Source organism: Pristis pectinata, chromosome 4 (assembly GCF_009764475.1).
Source record: "Pristis pectinata isolate sPriPec2 chromosome 4, sPriPec2.1.pri, whole genome shotgun sequence".
Classification (NCBI taxonomy): Eukaryota; Metazoa; Chordata; class Chondrichthyes; order Rhinopristiformes; family Pristidae; genus Pristis; species Pristis pectinata.
This window is the reverse complement of record NC_067408.1, coordinates 102,056,104-102,071,655: the sequence shown is the minus strand read 5'-3', so window position 1 is coordinate 102,071,655 and position 15,552 is coordinate 102,056,104. Positions and strand designations below refer to the sequence as shown.

Genomic DNA, 15,552 nt, shown 5'->3' with positions numbered 1-15,552 from the left:
ATAATGAGCTGCATGGTGATTTTTGCCCAGGCAGTGTATGGAAATAGGAGACTCTTAATCTTTCGTGGACAAAGCTTTATTGCCGGGCTGAAATAGAACTGAATAGTTGTTGTGTTTCCCAGTCATAGTTTTACAGCTCATTTTGGCTTTGAGCAGCATCATGTGCCTACACACTTTAAAAAAGGAACACAAAAGCCAATAACAGTGCAGGAGCAGCAGGAAGCACTTCCTGTTTTCCTTAAAGCTGTCCACGTAGTGATTTGGCTGGCGTTTCTCTTGGCCTCTTTCATTTCCTTTTGTTGCATCTGCACGTTTTTCACATTGCCTGTTAATTTGGACTTGTTCTCATTCCACCTGCCAGCAAGGGGAGCCTTACTATGATGTTGCCATACTATGATATGCTCCTGGCAGGATAAAGGGAGGCTTTCAAAATGTCTGTTACCCAGAAGAAGACACAAAATGGTGAATGTTTTCAAAACAGGGAATATGTCTATCCACGTAGAACAGACAACACTTTGTGCGACTAACATTTACACTGTCTAGATGTCCGATACGGTCAACTATTGTGCTGTTAGCACTCCAGTTCTGGACAAAATTTGCATTTTTTCTAGTTTCTCTTCCAAGGTTACTCTCTAAACTCATCTTGTCCACTAAACCCTTATCCTAAACCCCATCTAAACTACAGACCACCAACCCTTTCTTGCTGACCCCAGAGTGTTAGCACTTCTCTCTGTAGGCAACATCTCCTTTCAAATCTCCCATTGTAACCCCTCCCTGCAAACAACTGCACCATCTTCAAACTCCCTTTCCTCACCACATTCCTTAAATGTGCTGAAGGCTCCCCAGTTCATGTCCACCTTACACAGAACTCCTTCTTTGAAATCCTTGCAATCAGATTCACACTTCTGTCACAATACTGAAGCAGTCTTGATCAAAGTCATTAATGATGTCACGTGTAGTCATGACAAAGGTAACCTGGACCACGTTGACTTTCTCAACTAGTCTGCAGCCTTTGACACAATTAACCATAACACTATCCAGTGCTTCTCTCCTGTCATCCAGCTCAGTGGGACTGCAGTCGCCTGTTTCTTTTCTTATCTATATTCTTGTATCCGCCTTTCATGCAGTTACCTCTGATATCTTCCAAGGATCTATCCCTGACATTTCTTTTTTACGTGTTGTCTCTCAACAACTTCTAAAGACATGTGGCTTCAGGTTCTGCATGTACGTTAATGACCCCTCACTTCACCTCACCATCATCTTTCTTGTCTGCTCTAAATTCTCAAACTGTTTTCCCACATTCATTACATTTAATTTCCTCAAATTAAATGTAGGGAAGACTGATACCTTGTTCTTTGGTCCCCATCACAATCTCTGTCCCCAAGCCAACTCCACACCTCTGCCTAGCCAATGTCTGAAACTGGAGTCACACCTGACCTTGAACTCAGCTTCAGACCTCAGGTGGTATCACTAGTATCACTTAGTTCAACCTTCGTGACATGACCTGAGTCTCCCTACCACCTCAGCTCATCTGCTGCTGGAACTATTGCTCTTGCTTTTGTTACCTCTAAACTTATCTGGCCTCACACATTCTATTGTCTGCAAACAATATTATTGAAAATTTCTACAAAAGCTTCTTAAATTCCATCCATCAGACACCCCTGTGTTTGCTGATCTACACTTGCTCCTGCTTAGGAAAAACCTTGATTTTAAAATCCTTATTCTTGTTTAGAAAGCTTCCCATAAGCTTGCCCTTTTCTATTTTTGATATCTCTTTCTTTGTTCTGATCCTCTGATATTTGCTCTCCTCTAGTTCTGGTAATCATGCCACCCACAATACCCATGCCTTCAGCTGCTGAGGCCCAAGCTCCTGAATCCCTCCACACAAACTCTTGTGCTTCTATCTCTCGTTCCTTCTTAATGACATTCTTTAAAGCCTACCTTAAATTCTGAGGTTTTGGACATCTACCCATCTATGTGAGTTGGTGTCAGTTTTTTGATAGACACTCACAACAGAGTACTTTGGGAGCAATACACAAAAAGTGCTGGAGGAACTCAGCAGGTCAGGCAGCATCCATGGAGGGAAATAAAAGTCGATGTTTCGGGCCGAGACCCTTCATCAGGACCTCTTGTGTATTGCTCCAGATACATCCAGCATCTGCAGAATTTCCTGTGTCAGAGTACTTTGGGATTTTTTTTGCTGGTGGGAAATTACTGGTTTGGAATTCCTTGCATGTGGATACCACTGACAAAGCCAAATTTATAATCCATTCCTTATTGACTTCATTGCATTTTTAGTGCTCTTTTTCACAATTAAATACCTTGTTGTCACATTAAGAAGGCACTACATTTGCAACCCACATATTACAAGAATTATCATTTCAGTTTCACTATTTGTCACAGTGAGATCTCTATTTTGGGCTTCTAGACTTATCCCATGCCACTTTAACTGTACACAACACCGTCTATAAACCAGCAAAATGTGAAAAGACACAACCATTAATGACACATAGCATAAAAAGGTGATTAAATTGCTCTCACTGTGCATTAAATTGCTCAAAGAAGTTTAAATAGGGAAGTTCAAAAAGGATCACACATTCTTGAAAGGGGCACATTTTCAGAGTCAGCTGGTTTACAGGGACAGTTGAGGTGAGAAAGTGAATATCTCGAGATAAACTCCAAGAAAGTCAATCCTCTTGGCATTACTGCTGTTTCTGAAGCAACATTGTGTTTGCTTGACGTCTGTGTCCTACTTTGACCTAGATCTTACACTGATTTTTTCCATGGTTAAGCCTCTCTGTATTGAATACAATGATTATCATAGTCACCATAAAGTGATTCCATTTTAAGGAACTTCCTAACTTCAGTACAACCAAATCAGTGCAAATAAGGAACTACTGGCAAACAACCAAATTAGCACTGCTTTAAGGTGCCATTGGAATGCACTATAATGAATCAAGTAGATGGCTGTGGTGGGGAAGAGAAAGTCACCCATCTCTTTGCAGACTTTTGCTAAGAAGGTGTGGAGAAAGAAGCAAGGGTCATTGTCTCTGTTCATCCCCAGCAGTTGCGTAACAGAGGACTCTCTGGTCTACGGCTGTTCCCAGGGGCACACACCAAAACAGACATCAAGTGCTGCTGGAAAGTCATCAACTTGGTGAAAGACGCCCTTTGGTCTGCCCGAAACTTGTTGGTCTTCCAGCACAGCGCGATGTCTATAAGGCAATACTGCGGACTGGGACAGGCCAGGCTGCAGAAGTATGTGCTGAGGGATGCACTGAAGCTTGATGCAGCCAATGCTAAGGCTCTGTGGGGAAAGACCACAGTATAGGCCCCTTCCGCTACCGCACATGGAGGGGCTGAGTCGGGTGGGGAAGCCCCTCAAACAATGAAGGGGTGTATCACCCCAGGGGGCCACATGTATAGTAATGGTGCTATGGATTTTTAGAAAAATAAGTTAACACCACTGAATGTAATGACCATGAATGTAAAAGTTTTGCACTGTTTCTTCTTTTGTACATAGTTTTTATTATGAATGAAGTCCATTTGTGAAATAAAAAAAAGAATCACGTAGTTACATGTGTCTTGCCTCTGTGTTTCATGTCTGCCTGTGATTGCTACTAGAACATTAACAGTCTTGACTGAAAATGGCCATGCTCTTTGCTCTCCTCATCTCCACCTGTACTTGGTGAGAGGGGAGTACTACTGTTTACAACAGAAAGATAACAAAAATTTATAATCTGGGCAGTTTAATGAGATTGTTTCTCAATTGAACACTACCAGTATCGCTCTTAATATTAGCTTTGAATGGGTTGAACACACAACTAACAGTCAGTAGGAAAACAGAAATCTTCATTGGTTTCCTATTGGAACTGATCTGCATTGAACTAAAGATCTCATATTCTGAGGAGGAGTAGGAATAGGGAAATAATATAATAGTCAGGCTGAGTACGACAAGAGTGGGAACTTGAACTCGGGATTTACTATCTGTCATTTGCCCATTTGTTGTTTACAAAACCAATGTTGCTACACCAGTGAAGGAGTTGTACTCATCTTAGGAAATGAAACCAGGCAGTGGTGGAAGTGTAGGTTGGGGAATGCTTTGGAGACAGTGACCGCAATTCTGTAAGTTTCAGGGTAGTTATGTAAAAGGGTAAGGTTGGTCCACAAGTTAAACTCCTATATAAGGTGAAGGCTGATTTCAATAGCATGAGAGAGCACCTGGCAAAAGTAGATTGGATGCAGGTAAAGCAACATCTGACAAATGGGAGTTGTTTCAAACAGAGTTAGCAAGTGTTGAAGGCCAGTATGTTCCAGTAATGGTGAAAGGCAAAGGTGGCGAGATTAAGAAACCTTGGATAACAAAGGATATGGATATTGAAGGTTTGATCAGGAAAAAAAAGGAAGCATATGATGATTTTAGACAACAACAATCAAAAGAATCCCTTGAGGAATATAGAGTATGTAGGAGAGTATGTAAGAAAGAAATTAGGAGGGCAAAAAGAGGCCATGAAATGTGCTTACCAGGTAAAATTAAAGAGAATCCCAAGTCATTCTGTAAATACATTAGGATCAAGAGGGTAGTGAGGGACCATCAGGGGTAATCTATGTGTGTCGAATCATAGAGTCATAGAGCACGGAAACAGGCCCTTCAGCCTCACTCATTTATACCAACCGAGATGCCCATCGATGCTAATCCCAGATGAATTTGGCCCCCAGTCCCTCCATTCTTTTCCTATCCATGTAACTGTCAAGATGCTTTTTAAATGCTATGACTGTACCTGCCTCCACCACCACTACTGGCAGCTTGTTCCATATACCCACCATTCCCTGTGTAAAACTTGCCCTCAGGTCTCCTTTAACTATTTCTCCCCTCACCTTAAAACTACGTCTTCTTAGATATAGACTCCATAAACCTTAGACACCCTACCCTGGGAAAAAGACACTGGCAGTCTACCCTATCTATGCCACTCATAATTTTATAACCCTCCAGAAGGTCACCTGTCAGCATCCTGAGCTCTAGAGAGAATCATTCCAGCTTTTCCAGTCTCTCCTTGTAAATAAGGCCCTCCAGTCCTGGCAACATCCTAGTGAATTGTTTCTGCACTCTTTTTAGCATCACAGCATCCTTTCTATAGTGTGGTGACCAGAAGTGTACACAATATTTCATGTGTGGCCTAACTGTGGAGCCAGGGCATATGGACAATGTTGTAAATAAATACATCTCATCTGTTTTCACCAAGGAGAATAGTAATTTCAGGGATGGATATGTAGATAGTTTGGAGCATATCTGTTTGAAGAAGTTGGAAGTGTTAAATGTCTTGGAATCCTTAAAGGTAGATAAGTCCCCAGGGCCAGATGAGATCTATCCTAGAATACTCTGGGAAACAGAGGAGGAGATTGCTGGGGCCCTAATGGAGATTTTTGCATCATTGTCAGCCACAGGTTACCAAAGCCAGAAGACTGGGGGATAACTAATGGTATTCCTTCATTTAAGGGGTAAGACAGGTAACTACAGATTGGTGAACCTTACTTCAGTGCTAGGGAAATTAGTGGAGAAAATTCTATGGGATGGGATTTATGTACATTTGGAGAGGCAGAGGCTGATCAGGGATAGTCAGCGTGGCTTTCTGTGGAGGAAATTCTGCCTCACTAATTTGATTGAGTTTATCAAGGAGGTAACAAAGGAGATTGATGGAGGCAATGTGGTAGATTTTGTCTATCTGGACTTTAGTAAGGCATTTGACAAGGTCCTACATGGTAGACTGGCCCAAACGGTTAAGGCATATGTCATCCAAGATGAACTGGCTAATTGAATCCAAAATTGGCTTGGTGATCGGTAGTGGTGGAAGGATGTATTTTGCTGATTGGAAATCTGTGACTAGTGGTGTACTGCAGGGAATGGTGGTGAAACTCTTGTTGCTTGTGATATATATTGACAGCTTGGATGCCAATGTAGGAGGTGTGTTTAGTAAGTAGGTGGATGACACGAAAATTGGTGGTGTTGTGGATAGTGAAGAGGGTTGTCTAAGGCTACAGAAGTGGAATGGAGCATTGGCGGATGGAACTTAATCATGACAAGTGTGATTTGTTGCATTTTGGGAAGTCAGATAGGGGTAGGACATATACAGTGAATAATAGGGCATTAAATAATGTTGACAGAGAAACCCAAGGGTTCTAGTCCATAGTTCCCTGAAAGAGACAACACAGATTGATAGGGTAGTGCAGAAGGCATATGGCATGCTTGCCTTCATAGCTCAGGGCAAAGAATATAAGAGTTGGAATGTTATGTTGCAGCTTTACAAAATACTGGTCAAGATACACTTGGAATATTGTGTGCAGTTCTGGTCACCACAATATAGGAAGGGTGGGATTGAACTTGGGAGTGCAGAAGAGATTCACCAGGATGTTGGCTGGATTGGAGGGCTTTAGTTATAGGGAGAAATTGGGTGGATTGGGCTTTTTTACCCTGGGCTGAAGAAGGCTGAGGTGTGACCTTATAGAAGTATATAGGATTGTAAGAGGCATAGATAGGGTAGACAGTCAAAATCTTTTTCCCGTGGTAGGGGTATCAAAAGCAAGGAGGCATAGGTTTAAGATGAGATGAGCGAGCTTTAAAGGGAATCTGAGGGGTACATTTTTTTACACATAGAGTAGTCGATATCTGGAACTTACTGATAGAGGAGGTAGTGGAATAGATACAATTACTACATTTAAGCAGTATTTAGACAGGCACTTAAATAGGCAAGGCATAAAAAGATATGCTGCTAATGAAGACAAATGAGATTAGTGTAGATGGGCAAAAGGGTTGGCATGGGTATTGCAGGCCAAAGGGTCCATTTCTGTGCTGTGCAATTCTATGACTAATTTCCATATTTCTGTTATATAGCAAGCCATGTCCTTCCTATCAGAGAAGCAGGACTGAGGAACTAAAGCTCCGGGATGAAAGGTTGGTACATCAGTGCTTAACAATGGTTGGAATACAACATACCACCCGTAAAACAGCTTAAAGAAACATTGACTGTTGGCTGTGATATACACCTGGGCTTTGCCAGCTGTCAAACCTGTCAATGATTTCAAATGTCTCTGACATTCAGAAACACTCAAAAAGCACAAAAACTAATTAAGCAATTTTAAAGATTATTAAAACTAAACAAACTTAAAAGACTTGTAATTAAAAACATTAATGAAAACAGTTAAAAAATACAAACTACCTTACACTTTCTCTTCCCTGGCAAAGCAAGTTCAGCGGGCAGATTCTCCAGTATTACTGCAGTCAGGCTAACATGCTTGGGCGGTGTTGCTATGATGGTTCCAAAGAGCAGGGTGTGAGTGGAAATGTTGGCAGTTTGGATAGAACTGCCAGAATTTCCCGACAAGGTCTGCTCACCACAAGGCTTAAAATTGCTAACTCTGTATATGTTGAGAATGCTAGCAGGACAGTTTGTGATTTTCTAGCCCTTTTCTCTACTCCAGCTTCCCCAGATTGACTGCAAATTTAAATTTAAATTCTGATGTGATTAGTGCCACATGCATATAATTAAATACATGATACCTACATAAATGTCAAAAACAAAACTGAAGCATTTCAATCAGAAATTAATTGTTAGATAATCCATCTCAACCTCCTTCAAAGGTCTCCCGCATCACAGAAACCAGCCAATTTGACTCAAGTCCCTGTGATTATAGTAGTAATGAAAACATGGGACTAAACAATATCTCAGCTATAGAGCTGAAGACTTGTTCTCCAGAACTAGCTGTTAAAATACCAATATCAGCGCCAATGTTGCAAGTTGTCCAGGTATATCCTGACTACAAAAAGCAGAACAAATACAAACTGACTAATTACCACCCACCCAGTCACTTCCCAATCATCAGCAAATTGACGGAAGTTGTCCGTCATCTGGTGGCACCTATTTACCAATAACCTGCTCACTAATACCCAGTGCAGGTTTTACCAAGAATACTCAGATCTAGGTCTCGTTATTCCCTAGTCCAAATAAGGATCTAACAGCTGAACAGGTGAATTGGGAGTGACTGTCCTTGACATCAGGACAGCATTTGACTAAGCATGGCCTGAAGGAACCCAAGCAAACGAACATCAATGTCAATGAGTACCAAAGGGAAAACAGTCCACTGGTCAACATTGAGGCATTGTCTACTGAGTGGCAAGTATTATTCATGATGTACATGTGCAAAGCACTAGGCATATTCAACAGGAGAGGGTGTAACTAACGATGATCAACAACATTACTATCACTGAGTCTCTTTCCATCAATAATATAGGAGTTAACATTGACCGGAATCTTAACTAGACCACCAACATAAATACAGCAGATAAACAGGTCAAAGATGAAGTATTAATCTGCTGATTTCCCAAAGCCAGTTACAAAGTACAAATTAAGGAACATGATGGAATTGTCTCCGCTTGCCTGGATGACTACAACTCCAATTTCATTCATGAAACCGTCCAGGGCAAAGCAGTCTATTTCATTGGCACCCCATCCACCTACTAAACAGACACACCATTGGTGCACAGTGGCTGCAGTGTACACCATCTACAAAATGAACTTCAGTTACTTGCCAAGTTATTCCACCATCAATGAAGAAATTCACCATTGCCTTCAAGCTTTTTGGCCATCTGAGGAAAACAGTGTTTGAAGGTCAAGAGCTCAAAACTGGCACAAAACTCATAGTTCACTGGGCAGCAGTGATCCCTGCCCATCTGTAGACATCATGAAGTGGACTACCTACAGTAGCCACCTCAAGGAACTGGAGAGGGAATGCCAATACTGTCTTTACCAAATCCTCCAAATCCACTGGCAGGATAAACAAACCAACATGAGCATCTTCTTCCTGGGCAAAACTAAAACCAACATCCCCAGCAGTGAGGCTGTAATTACACTCGACCAGCTACATTGGGCAGGCCATATCATTCTAGTGCTTGGCATCAGACACCCGAAACTCTATTCCAAGCTCTGTCATGCTAAGAGATTACCAGATGAACAGAGAAAAAAATACGAGGATGTTCTCAAAACCTCACTTGAGAAGGTGTAACATCTCCAGTGAATCCTGGGTCACCCTGTCACATGACAATTCAAAATGGAGAAACATTCAGGATGGCACTGATAACCTCATATCTATGTGTGAGAAGCACACAGATGCCCAGTGCAAAAGATAAAAGGAGGGCACCACCACCCAAACAACCCACATGCCCATCCTGCAGAGCACATCTCACCCCACCTATGGTAAAATTGGTCCAATTAGTCACCTCAGTACCCGCTGAAGTGATGTGGAAGCAAGTCATCTGCTGCCCAAGTGGAAGAAGAAGACTTTCCAACATCACCTCCCAAACCCACAACCTGTAACACTAAAGACAAGGGCAGTAGGTGCTTGGGAATGAAAGTATGCTTGCCCCAGGTTGCACTTCATCCTAAATTGGAAAATCACATGCCTTCATCATTGCTGGATTTAAACGCAGGAAAACACAAGGAGAAAGGAGCAGGAGTAGGTCATCTAGCCCCATCATTCCATATGGTCATGGCTGATCTGTCCCAGGCTTCAACTGTTCTTTTATACCAGTTCCCATAGCACTCATTTCTCTGATCTTTTAAAAATGCATCTACTTCCACTTTAAATACCTCCAGTGATCTGGCCTCTACAACCCTTTGGGACAAGGAAGATTCACCACCCTCTATGATAAGAAATTTCTATGCACCTCTGTTTTAAGTGGCTGTCCCCCTATCTTGTAATTATATGCCCTGGTTTGAGGATATCCCACTTGTGGAAACATCTCAACATCTTTCCTGTCATGCCCCTTTTGGATTTTATATATTACCCTTCGTTCTTGTAAACTACAAAGAATACAGATCCAACTTCTCTAGCCGTTCTTGATATGACTATCCTCCCTCTCCATTAAGATAATAGTCTGCTTTTTGATTCCTCTTACCAAAGTGCATGACTTTATTCTTTCCCACATTAAACTTAATTTGCTAAGTTTTCACCTATCCCACTGCAGAGTCACACTAACCTAATCACAACATGTCTTCCACTTAATTTTGTGGCATGGACAAACTTGGATATTTTATGCTCTGCCCCCTCCTCCAGGTCACTAATATAAATAGTATATAATTGTGGGCCAAGAACTGATCCCTGGGGCACTGCACTTGTTACTGATTTATTCTGACTCTCACTCTTTGACATGATAACCAGATCCTGGAACACTATCTTCGACAGTGTTACAAGAGTACCTTAGCTGGAACGTCTGCCTTTGTTCAAAAAGGTGACTCATCTCCACCATTTCCAAAATCCAAAGATTTTGGTATCTCCGTGGGTGAATAGTTTATGTTTCATTAATGGAATGTTGACATCACTGTCAAGGGCAGTTAGATATGGGCAATAAATTTTGTCTTTGACAGTGACGCAAACATTCCATTAATGAAACAAAAAACTATTCACCCATAGAGAAACTGAAATCTTTAAAGGGCTTTAATCTTGACATGCTAAATATCTAAACTTTTCACATTTTCTAAAAATTGATTTCTTTTAAACAAATGGCTGTGTTCTTGTAAGAAACTTAAAAACAGAAAGGGTAGACCTCGGTCAAATCCAGTATATAAATGTGATTATTTCTATCCCTTTTATATGACACAACAACTCTGTTGAGGAATGTGCCATGGGCATGAAATGTCACTGTTACAGTAGTGATGGTAAATGCATAACATAGTCTTCTGAGAAGTGAGATTGGCCAATAATTCTCCAACATCTCATACTCATTGGAGAGAAGGAGGATGAGGGGAGACATGATAGAGGTATACAAAATATTAAGAGGAATAGATAGAGTGGACAGCCAGCGCCTCTTCTCCAAGGGCACCAATGCTCAATACAAGAGGGCATGGCTTTAAGATAATGGGTGGGAAGTTCAAGGAGGATGTCAGAGGGAGGTTTTTCACCCAGAGGGTGGTTGGTGCATGGAATGCGTTGCTTGGGGTGGTGGTGGAGGCTGATACGTTGGTCAAGTTCAAGAGAGTGTTAGATAAGCATATGGAGGAATTTAAAATAGATGTGGTTTGAAGGTCGGCACAACATGGTGGGCCGAAGGGCCTGTATTTTGCTGTATTGTTCTATGGTTCTATTATATCACATAAGTGATATCTGAGAGGAGTTCCTGTAGTGACTCAACTGGTTATTTAGTAATAAAAGAACAAATGTTTGAGCAGAATCTGTGAAGAAATATGGTTATAATTCAAAACTACTGAGCAGTGTGTTGGAGTCTGATCTTTTAAAACAGCAGAAATATGTTATCAAATCCTTTTTATTTTCATAACTAATCTGGTGCTTGTCATGTGTTCCTTCAGATCTCCTTGAGTGATGGCAATGATTAAAGGTGTTGATTTAAAGTAATCTCCAGGATTGATGTTAGTGGTGGGATGCAACGATTAAATCAAGGAAAAGGTCAGTAACTTGATCTGTGGATCCTTGCTCTACACTCACCCCATGTGGCATGATTTTGGCTCTTCTGGCCGTAACCAGGACCAATTTTCTTCAGAGCACTTCCCAAACCCATTAAATACACTTTATATAGGGACAAGAGCAGTAGGGAAATGGAAACACCACCACCTAAAGGTTTCCCTCCATCACACACCAAGGTGACTTGAAAAGCTTCTGCCATTGTTTCATTTTCACTGAGTATCCTTACCTCAGAGCACTCTGGTGGCATGTCTGTAACAAAAACAGGGTACAGTACTGTTGGATACAAGTCTGTCAATGTAAGTCACTGGAGGAAGTACTGTATGTCACTGCACTGTGCTGGAATACAAAAGTGATGTGCTCAGGTCATTCACTGTATAAGATTGGATTACATTAATGGTGAGCACAGATCTGTCACCATTAATCACCAGTGTACAGTGTTGTTGGGTACAGATCTCTTGCTGTCACTAACTGTGGTTTCAAAGAGCTGATACAGGCACAATGGTCTGTAAGATTCTTTGTTACCATCCATGCCATGGTTTCATCCCAGATTTTACTCTTCTTGGAGACAGTGATATGTATGTGAACTTGGATTTCCAGTGAAAGCTGATCAAGCAAAGTACACTGGTTATCGAAAGGAAATGTGTCCAGCTTCCTTACACCTGGACTGAGAAACGATTGACCTCTCAGAGGATAGAAGGAAATGCAAAGAGCTAGCTTCTTTGAAATGAACATCAGCTTTTATGTATATTTTCTGAATGATCGAGGTTATTGCCTTCAGAGTTCACGGCTGAATGTAACAGCACACACTTTGAAGGGAGTGGTGTTATCAAATAAATGAGCAGGTGTCAGTAACAGATAACAACAAATCTAGTATTATAATGTCTTTTCCTCTTTTCTCATTGAATATCAACCCATTCTCACAAGATTGAAAATGTTTGTATTTTTCACATTTTGCTTTCATAATTATGTAATGTTAGCATTAGAATACACGTGCAAAAGAGAGATGTTTCCAGTACATAAAGCTTAGCAAACATTTGGTGGTACAGGAAAGATAAAAAAATAACATTGTGGAGCATACTGCCTTAGTTTAATTGCAAAAATCACTTACTTTATTCTTAGATTCATTTTCAGATCTATTGTATTGACTTATATTTTTCTTGTACCAGTTTATTGTGGTAAAGGTACAATATAAAAATGTGCATTTGGAAAACATAATTAAACAAGAATCTACATAACCACAAAACTTTTCTTTCATGTTATTTATTTGAACCCAAGCATATGGCTGTATCAGTTTTATGAGATGGTTATTTTTATTCAGTTTTGTCTGTGGCAGGACTCAGCTTTTTTTTTGATACATTCCTGCAGTCATCTCATGTCCCATGAATCCTGTAATATCTAAAAATCTATTGATTTTTATCTTAAATATTCTCAGTGTCTGAGGCTCCACAACCCTCTTGGGTCATGAATTCCAAAGACTCACTATTCTTTGGTGAAGAAATGTCTTTTCTGAGCTGACTGCTGTGAAACTATGAGATTGAGATACCCCAGCAGGGGAAGTCTCACTATATCCTAACAAGCTGGTGAAGTTTTTGAATGAAAGTTTTCCCTCCTTTGACCTACTGAAAGATCATAAAGTGTCTTTAACTATGAACAGGATTCCCATGGTTTGTCATTATGTCTGCTCTCTCCAGCAGGACATTAAGGGTCTTCAACCTGAAGCATTAACTCTGTTTCTCTTTCCACACAGACGCTGCCTGACCTACTGAGTGTCTCCAGCATTTTCTGTTTTTATTTCAGATTTCCAGTATCTGTAGTTTTATTTTGATTTTCACTATTACTCCCCAAGGGCTTGGGACACGGGCTGGGAATTTCTTGCTTTGACCCAATGTTGCTAGCCAAGACTTGAGAATGGAGCTCTGTTAGCCTCACGGTCAGAATTTGTTAAGGACTGATCAGTAAGTGTTTTGGGGTAAAATGAACAAAAAACCGTACCTTATTAAAGGCTCTTCAGTGTGGAGGAGGAACGCATGTGGTTGTGCGGTGATAGAAACAGCTTACCTTGAATGGCATGCATCTGCTGTACTCATTTTGCTCGCTGGACATTGGGGAGCAAGGCTCATTACATCAGTGGAGTGGTTGACTGCAGGAAATTAGCATCAAGCTCGAGGTATTCCCATGGAATGTTTCAAAGAGCTCCAGGGAACTACATTGTCGGGGAACCTCAGCTCTGCTTATTCAATGGGTAGGGATAGTCTGGACCTGACCACTGTCTAGTCTCACCACCTGTACTTTTCTGGTTGCAGAGGGCTGAATGGACTGAATGGGCTGAGCTTCTGCACTTGAGAAGCATCTGCTGAGATGGAGAGGGCTCTGAGTGGTGAGTTTGCCTTGCGCAATGGATCCTGAGCCCAGCCTCTCTCAACACTCCAGCAGTCAAAAGCCTTTTAGGAGTTCTTCAATGTCTCAGACACATTTAAAACAAAACTATTCAAAATAGATATAAATGATTTAAAATAAAAAAATGTAACTTAAAAAAATTAGAAGCATATTAAAATAAAGTAAGTCAAGCACTGAGCATTTTCCACAAAGTTGACAACCTCATTCAATTGAAAGGGGGCACTGTCTCTACACCAAACCTCCCTGACATAATGCTATGGGCTAGACACAAGATGTATGTGGACAATCTCCTCACCTCAGTATGACACTGCTCTGCCACTGGGTTTAGAGTTGAGTCCAACTGCAGAACAGACAATCAAACAAGCTGGCAGGAAATAGTGGCTCATTTTAGAATTTTTGGCTTCCAGTCAGCATTCCTGAAGCTTGTGTTTTAGGGTAAGTGGGTATTCATTGCTGTGAAAGCTACTGTATTTTATAGAATGTGTTCTTGAAGTCCCAGAAATGGGATCAGGTTGCAGTCTGGAGTGAACTGCAGATGTAAGTTGCTAAATTCATCCATATCCAAATGTTAACCACAGTAGGATACAAGGATCACTACTTTAATGGAAATTAATAAATAAAATGATGATTGCTACTGATTGAATGACAACATCATATCACACATTTAAAACCAACACTTTCATGATGCTAAGGCTACCCAAGCCAATATAGCTCAAGATATTTTGGCAGAAAGCATGGAACAAGCAATTTGCTTTATATAGAACACTAACCACAGTATAAAATGGTTGTATGCACAGGAATGGAGGGTAAATCATTGTATTTTCATGATGAGCCAAGCCATTTGGGCTACACTGTGATGTTGAAACAAATAAAAGGAAGAAAAATGCTCCCAAAATCTGGAACACAAGTGAGCCAAGAAGGAACCTGCTTGCCCTTAGTTTCTGCTAATTTTATATTCTCTCAGAAGGATTTCCCTCTTAGAATTTGTGATGACAGTAACACTTTTTTTGTAAGTCAGAGGAAACATAAATAACCCACTCAAAATTTTACTTCCAATGTTTTTCCTACTTTTGCTTGCAAAATATACCATTTAATTCCCCTACTTTCTCCTTCTTCAGAAAACAATTTTGATTTAAACTCTGAAATGTTGATCATAAAATTACACCAATGAATTATAAAGCTACCAAACCATTAAACTTCAGGGAGTACATTCAGATAATACAGTGCTTTACTTACCCCCTATTACATTTAGTCTTCTCCAGTCTGTTTAAATCAGTTTCTTTTGCTATATTACCTCATGCCTCACACCAACCATCCTCTTTGACAGTCTTATAAATCTGGAAGTGAATGGAATGTGCCTTGTGATCTTGGACTTGTTTTTTCAATGCTCAGTGGAGGCCATAACCCTCAGCTGTTACCACAGCAACAGATTTAAGAAAAAGGACAGCCCAAAACCCATGACTTAATTATTAACACAGCAGAATGACAAGTATCCTTAATTTATTCTATCTGTTCCAAACTTCCAAATGTACACTGTCTCAGACTTGTAATATTGTGAAGTTTATTCAGAGTTTACGGAACTCATAACAATTTTACTTACCAAACTAAGTTAAAAATCATGAACAAAAGGTTAAGGAGAACAAAAATAACAAATATATCAGCATGTCTGAAATTAATTAACAT

At 40.6% G+C, this 15,552-nt stretch overlaps 1 protein-coding gene across 2 annotated transcripts in view; it reads right to left on the bottom strand.

The window, feature by feature from the left end:
* The window catches only part of LOC127569575 (uncharacterized protein C21orf62-like), a 44,939-nt gene extending 29,685 nt beyond the window's left edge, over positions 1 to 15,254 (bottom strand). The window contains exon 1 of one of the 2 annotated variants that reach the window (XM_052014338.1): positions 15,106 to 15,254. The gene's annotated coding sequence lies outside the window, so the exon portion shown is untranslated. Of the gene's footprint in view, positions 1 to 13,530; positions 13,565 to 15,105 lie in introns of those variants that run through there. The other variant, XM_052014340.1, reaches the window with a different exon arrangement.
* Between the last annotated feature and the right edge of the window lie 298 nt (positions 15,255 to 15,552).